Consider the following 7724-nt stretch of genomic DNA (forward strand, 5'->3'; position numbering starts at 1 on the left):
TTTCATGGACCAGGCGATTACTTATTATTTACAATGTTCACATTTTTCACGGTGATCTGGAGACCAAACATAATGGAAGAACCTTCAGAAGACCCTTGAAGACCAACTAAAGGATTGAAGCCTTTTTACTCATTGAGTTAAAGAAGAAATACATAAAACAGCAGCAAACTGTGGTTGGACTGACTGGAAGTGATCGACACAGAATACGGGTCACAGATAAGTTTATTTCAATTAAACTTTTTGCTTGATCAGCTTTCATGGTTGTTTATTTATAATGCCTGTAATAAGCATGTAATAAATGTGTTGTTACACTTTTAGACAATATTAGTTTCAATAAAAGTTTGTGGCTCCTAATTATTATATCCAGGAATAAATAGTCATATATAATTATATAGGTAAACAATATATGTATCATTTAAAAAAGTGGTGTAATGACTATTATATTTTTACATTACATAGTCATATATTTTTATTCGTAGACTTTTATTGTTAATCTTTTCTTTGGAGGACCTTTAGACGTTAGACGGCGCACGTTCTTGTTGTCCTTTGATGAACACAAAACACCGTTGTAATGGTACGTAGAAATATTTTTCATGAAATAGTTTATATTTCCATCAAACCTATGTTCTTATTCTGGTATTAACAATAAAGAAGATATCGAGTAATTACTGAAGCTTTTATTGTGTGACAATGTGACAACATTTATGTGACTGAAAAAAATAAGGCTGTTGTTGAATTAGCTATTAGCTGTTAGCCTTGCGTCTTTGTAAACTGTTGTATGTTGCGTGTGTGGTTATGTGTTTAGATTCTATAAGCTGGCAAAACAATTTCTGCCTTTATTATTTAGTTGCATTTTTTGATGACTTTTTTTATCGTTTCATTGACACTTGTTCATCAAGATCAGGGGTGCCCAATCCTGCTCCTGCCGATCGACTGTCCTGCACAGTTCATCTCCAACCCTAAACTGCTTTGACCACTTAAATCGAGGCCTTCTTAATATTACAGTATTGATATTATATTTTGAATATTACTTTATAGCACCGGCAGTTTTAAACATGCTTTATGTCAAACTTATGGTGGAATGGTTTAAGTTCTGGTTAGGAAACCGAAGGTTGGAAACCCACAAGGCCCGATGCACAAGCTATCGCCATCACATATGATAAATTGAAAAATATTACAATACTAATTACTTGAGCAACATGGGTTTTCAAGTCTTAATTTTCTTATAATTCACACTCTGGACTACATCATCTGTACTTCATTTGCATTTGTTTTCAGGGTTCGAAATGCTGCCACCCTCTTCAATCCACAGTGAGTCAAATGAAGGTATTTGTCCTTTGACAGTATAGTGTCTGTCTGTGAAATGGTTTATATTTTCAAAATGGCTGAAATCATACATTTTATTATAGAGCTTACAGCATCTAACAGTTATGGCATTGTGTTATCCCTAATGAATAACTCACAATTAAATAATCGTTTTTGTCACAGTGCATCACATTTAGTCCTTGTTTCACAGATGGGGCTTAGATTAAGCCAGGATTAGTTCTTAGTTCAATTAGGGCATTTAAGTAGCTTTTATTTAAAAAAAAAAAACAACAACAACAAAAAACATTACTTGTGTATTTTGAGACAAAACAATGGCACTGACATGATTTAAAATATGTCAGTGCGAGCTGCTTTAAGTTAAACCAACTCAAACATGAATTTTAGTCTGGGACTAGACTTAAGCCTTGTCTGTGAAACCGGGAGCAAATGTTTTAAGTTTTTCAAAGCCTTCCTTTATTCATGACATGCTCTCATGACATTAACAAATAAAACTGCATATTTAGACTCCTGTCCAGTGTGTGGAAAACCCTAAAGGAATAGGTGGAGTGATAATACATAATCAAGAGACATTCACCATTAACAAGCCACACTTGGTAGGTTAACATGCTTTACTGTTTTTACTCCTATTGAATGACTAGCGACTTAGTAAAGTACATGTTTTGTCTTTTGCAGGTGGCAGTTCCTGATCATAGAGCCTTAATTAGGTGAGATATTATATATATTATATTCCTTGATAATTATATAGGACAAAGCCATTTCAGCAGTTTTCTCAATAGCAATGCTTAATTAATTTTGCTGCTGCTATTTATGTCTTGTAATCATATAGTACAACTGCACTAGTAACCACATCTTCCCTTAGGGGGAAAAGCTCCGTGAGACCAGTTCTGTCTTAAAGGCAAGTGAAGACAAGAAAGACAAATGCCTTTCAAGACATGACCATCTCTGCTCACTTTATGGCTCAAATAAAGTCATTTCATTTTCACCTGACCTGTGTCATCTGTTAATATTTCCCACAGAATTGAAAAGTGTCCACATTTGACTTTCAGGAGGTCTACAGTGCATCCGGAAAGTATTCACAGCGCTTGACTTTTTTTTTTTTTTTTTTTACATTTTGTTATGTTACAGCCTTATTCCAAAATTTAATAAATTCATTATTTTCCTCAAAATTCTACAAACAATACCCCATAATGACAACGTGAAAGAAGTTTGTTTGAAATCTTTACAAATGTATTCAATTTATTAAAAAAATCACATGTGCATAAGTATTCTCAGCCTTTGTGCAATACTTTGATGAAGCTCCTTTGGCACCAATTACAGCCTCAAGTCTTTTTGAGTATGATGCTACAAGCTTGGCACACCTATTTTTGGGCAGTTTCTCCCATTCTTCTTTGCAGAACCTCTCAAGCTCTATCAGGTTGGATGGGGAGCATTGGGGCACAGCCATACTCAGATCTTTCCACAGATGTTCAATCGGGTTCAAATCTGGGCTCTGGCTGGGCCACTCAAAGACATTCACAGAGTTGTCCGATAGTCTTTGTTATCTAGGCTGTGTGCTTAGGGTCGTTGTCCTGTTGGAAGATGAACCGTCGCCCCATGAGGTCCAGAGCGCTCGGGAGCAGGTTTTCATCAAGGATGTCTCTGTACATTGCTGCATTCATCTTTCCCTCGATCCTGACTAGTCTCCCAGTTCATGCCGCAGTAAAACATTGCCACAGCATGATGCTGCCACCACAATGCTTCACTGTAGGGATGGTATTGGCCAGGTGATGAGTGGTGCCTGGTTTCCTCCAGACATGACGCTTGCCGTTCAGGCCAAATAGTTCAATCTTTGTTTCATCAAACCAGAGCATTTTGTTTCTCATGATCTGAGAGTCATTCAGGTGCCTTTTGGCAAACTCCAGGTGGGCTGTCATATGCCTTTTACTGAGGAGTGGCTTCCGTCTGGCCACTCTACCATACAGGCCTGATTGGTGGAGTGCTGCAGAGATGGTTGTTCTTCTGGAAGGTTCTCCTCTTTCCACTGTTACGTCCCTGTGTTGCGTGTGTTTTGTTTTTGTTTCTCTCCCCGCTTCTCTTGTCTACTTTCACTTCTTAGGTACCCGTGATTGGTCCGGTAATCTGTCAATCATCATCAGCGCTGACGTCATCAATCATCTCTGTCGCCAATGGGAAAAGACCACCTCGGATAAAAGAGAACGCCAGACGTTTCTTTCCCACGCACGGCTTTCTGTTGATATCTTGCACAAATTACCTTGCTTTTGTTTCTGTAACCCTTTTTGTTTTTGTGTTGCTTGATTTTAGTGTATGATTCCATTCTTCTTGTATTCGTTTCTTTTTGTTTTATGTAACTTGAGTATACAGTGTCCCACTGTATGTTACTAGTCCTGAAAGAGGCGGACAGGTAAGAATGTCACGTGACATACACTGCAACACGTAGGGTTTTTTGAGCTGTCTAGTACACTAGGTTAGGGGTGAGTGCCACCCCATGTACTTTTGGTTATGGGTAGTTAGTGGAGACTAGATAGGGCGTCCTGGACGCTGAAGATCTTTGATTTCTTTCTTTATTTTCTTAGTTAGGATTAGAGGTTATCTACAAGTTAGACTTCGTTTGGTTTTGTTACTTTATTTTCTTTGGCGCCATCCACGTCCCCTCTTTCTCTTTTGTGGTATTGACCAGCTTACAGAAATTCTGTATCCACTGTAAATATTTATTGAACATCTTACAGAAACTCTGTATCCACTGTATATATTTATATTCTTTATTGTGTTTGTCTTAGGCTATTTCACCTTTTGCCTATAACCTTTTTGTACAGAATAAAGGTGTTGGCCTTTTTGCACAGCTACTGGATTGGTGGATGTTTTTTTTTTTTTTGCACAACATGTGGGTTATGTATGTTTCTCTTTAATGTCAATTTTAAATGTTGGACCCCCGAACTCCTAGACTATATCGGGGGTCGTAACACCACATAGAAACGCTTGAGCTCTGTCAGAGTCACCATTGGGTTTTGGCTCCCCCGATCGCTCGGTTTGGCCAGGCGGCCAGCTCTAGGAAGAGTCCTTGTGGTTCCAAAGTTCTTCTTTATGGATGATGGAGGCCACTGTGCTCATTGGGACCTTCAATGGTGCAGAAATTTCTTGATACAATCCTGTCTTGGAAGTCTACAGACAATTCCTTGGACTTCATGGCTTGGTTTGTGCTCTGACATGCACTGTTAACTGTGGGACCTTATATAGACAGGTGTGTTCCTTTCCAAATCATGTCCAATCAACTGAATGATGAAAAAGTATGCTACTTTTTTCACAAGGGTAGATAGGACTGATAACCCTTTAATGTAAAGTGTCTCATTTTTTGATGATCTCATTAACTGTAAGCAAACTGTATGCTCAAGTGCTCTGTAAGCGCTAGGCCTGTATTGTCATCCTTGCAGCTAGTTATGGATTTCCCAAGGCTTAAAAACGAATGTACTAGCATCCCTGTTTAGAGTCGGGTAAAGTGTGTTAATGAGGAGTGTTAGCGTCTCTCTCTCTCTGCTTCTTGGTGTCCTGTATTTTGTAGTGTACTCACTATTGCCCTTTATTTCTGTGCGCATTGGACTGTTTTGTGTACTTGAATATTGGATGTTTAATTGTGACTGATTTTCAGTTCCTTCAGTTCAGGAGGGGACATGACATATTCTAGGTCACTACATACAGTGCATCTGGAAAGCGCTTTGTCAGATTGTGTATTATACTCCATCCATCTCCAACCTCAGCCAGATATTGATGATGAAGGCTTTGTAATCAACATGGAAGAAGATTGAGGCCAGAAATTGGATTAATGTGCACCTGATGTCAACTGTATCATGAGGATGATCAGGAGAGTAAAAGCATGAAGGGCTTTTCACACTATGCAAACCCCTGGTTAACTGCTTTCAGCATTATTTAATAGTTAACATTATGAACATTATGAAGTTAATATGGAATAAGATCAGGATGAGATTGATACCTGGGACCGACTTTGGTTATCCATGTTCAATAGTGTTGAAACAAAATATTTCACAGGTAAGAATCAAGTACAATTGGAAATGAAGGAATATATGAAGGCAGTATTTGTTTGAATTTTGAACAACGGCACTTTAACAAATTTTAAATTCAGTCTTTCTCTTCTTGGAAAATTGAACAAAACATATTGAAGCGCAGTGCAGGGGTGTACACGGCTTACCTAAATAAAACGTTATTTTTCCCAAGAAAACACACTTTTAAAAAGATAAAATGCTATATATTATTGTGTCCCTGTTGTATTACAAAACACTTGTGCTGTTGTTGAGGTGGGACACAGGTAAGGTTAGGGACAGGTTTGGTTATCTGTTATAAGGGTGTGTTAAGTTGGGAAGGGTCAACAGTGTTATTATTATACAATTACAGGCAGGTATTTTTGAAATAGAAGTACAATGTAAAATGCAGCAAATGCATAATATAAATGTTAGTATAGTAGTTAAAGACACTTAATATAAAGAGGACCCAAACACAATTTACATTTTAAACTATCTAATAGCATATAATTCTCTAGTATGTCATTGTGTGCTGCATTGATCGTCATCGTAGAAATTAGTGCAATAACTAAGCCCTTATTAGAAAGGGAGGACCACATATTTTTGGCTAAATAGTGTACAACCTGCTAACTAACAGCAATAGTAGCAAATCATGGCTCATGGCTGTGACAAAAGCAAAGGCTACTAGTTAAAAAGGGACAAGCCCTTATATGTTCAGCCTCGATTTACAGTTTCAATAGGAAATACATCAGCATAAAAACCTGAAAAGCCATTACATGGGAATCTACATACTGAAAAAATTAAATAGACAGACATATCTTGAATCCCCAGAGACATTCCAGTGCTAAACAGCAGCACCATAAAAAAATCAGCACCTTATTCTTTGCAAATAAACTGGACAGTGCAATATGGAAAGAAAAAAACAAACAAACAAACAAAAAAACATAGTGCAAGCATGCATTACTTCAAATGCATCAGCACCACTATAAATGGTAGAAAACAATCTTTGCATGAAGTCATAACTCCTCCTCGTGGCAACAAACGGGATAAATCTGCACACGTGATGATGAGACGCTACTTCTGAAATGAACCAGTAGGCCTACTACTGGTGTAGTGTGTTATCTAGTCATCTTCTGCTGTCTGTAATGTATCTCTGTGTTATTTGTTTTACTGTTGCATTGAAGCATTTGAGTGGTTTAGATTGTTTTGTTAGTTGATTTAAAAAATTATATTTTCACTCTCCTGTTGTTCCAAAACTTCTCTTTTTCTTAAGTCATACAAATATTTATGAGAAATTTAGTTTGGACATATTATATGAAATTTGTAAGAACATATCTGAGAATTACCAGTATCATTATTTATATCAATAAATAAAATAAAAAAGAATATTTCTATCTTTTAAAATAAAAAGAAACAAACAAAAAATAAAAAATCTTTAAATCTTATTTTAAGAGTCTTGGCTCATTTAATAGTCTTTGCTCAAAAATTATGCAGTAAAATATGTATTTCGTTGGTCAGGGAATATCCTTAATTAGGGAAAGTCCCTAATTTTGAGTGTGTAGCAAGACCGTATGCTGGTATTGTGACATACAGCTATGTCTTGAAACCACGTACGCGGTTGCAAGCATTATAGCTGAATTTATTGCATTAGAAATTAACATATTACATTAAAACAAGGCAAAAATGGTTTGTAAACATGTTCATACTCAAATCCTTTATAGCTTGACTCAGCAGCTCTGAGTATTGGGGCAGAATCAGGACAGAATTCCTGAGTGGCCATTTTCTCCTATGTATTTATTAGCCATATCACCACATAACCCAAGACTGGTTGCCCACTGAAGCTAAGCAGGGTTGAGCCTGGTCAGTGTCTGGATGGGAAAACCCTGTGTTCTGTGTGTGTCCTAACGTCCCAGTAAAGTGACTGGGACACTTTACTGTAAGAAGCATCGTCCTTCGGATGAGACGTTGAACCAAGGTCTTGACTCTGTGGTCATCCCATGGTACTTCTCATGAAGATTAGGGGACTTCTCTGTTGAAATGTGATGTTTGACTGTTGAAAATGGGCGTAGCTCAGAGGTGCCTAACCCTGTTCCTGGAGATCTACCTTCCTGCAAAGTTCAGCTCCAACCCAGATCAAACACAACTGAAGCAGCTAATTGAGTTCTTCAGGAGCACTTGATCATTACAGACAGGTTTGTTGGATCAGGGTTGGATCTGAACCCTGAAGGTAGATCTCCAGGAACAGGATTGGGCAACCCTGGCTTAGCTGTTTAAATGAAATCATTATTGTAATAAACCTTCAGTTAATCATGAAGTTCGATCAATAAGGCGATCAATGGCGTTTTAAATGTTATTTAGGAACTAATC

General features: G+C 37.5%; 1 long non-coding RNA gene across 1 annotated transcript; it reads left to right on the top strand.

Annotated features, from left to right (window-relative positions):
* Positions 1-592: 592 nt before the first annotated feature.
* On the top strand, positions 593-4168 carry LOC307144726. The gene is made up of 5 exons (XR_013818828.1): positions 593-1326; positions 1830-1919; positions 1999-2030; positions 2186-2221; positions 2343-4168. It is a non-coding gene; the product is annotated as an uncharacterized lncRNA (long non-coding RNA).
* The last annotated feature ends 3556 nt before the right edge of the window (positions 4169-7724 follow it).

Source organism: Squalius cephalus (assembly GCF_949319135.1).
Source record: "Squalius cephalus genome assembly, chromosome: 17".
Taxonomy (NCBI): Eukaryota; Metazoa; Chordata; class Actinopteri; order Cypriniformes; family Leuciscidae; genus Squalius; species Squalius cephalus.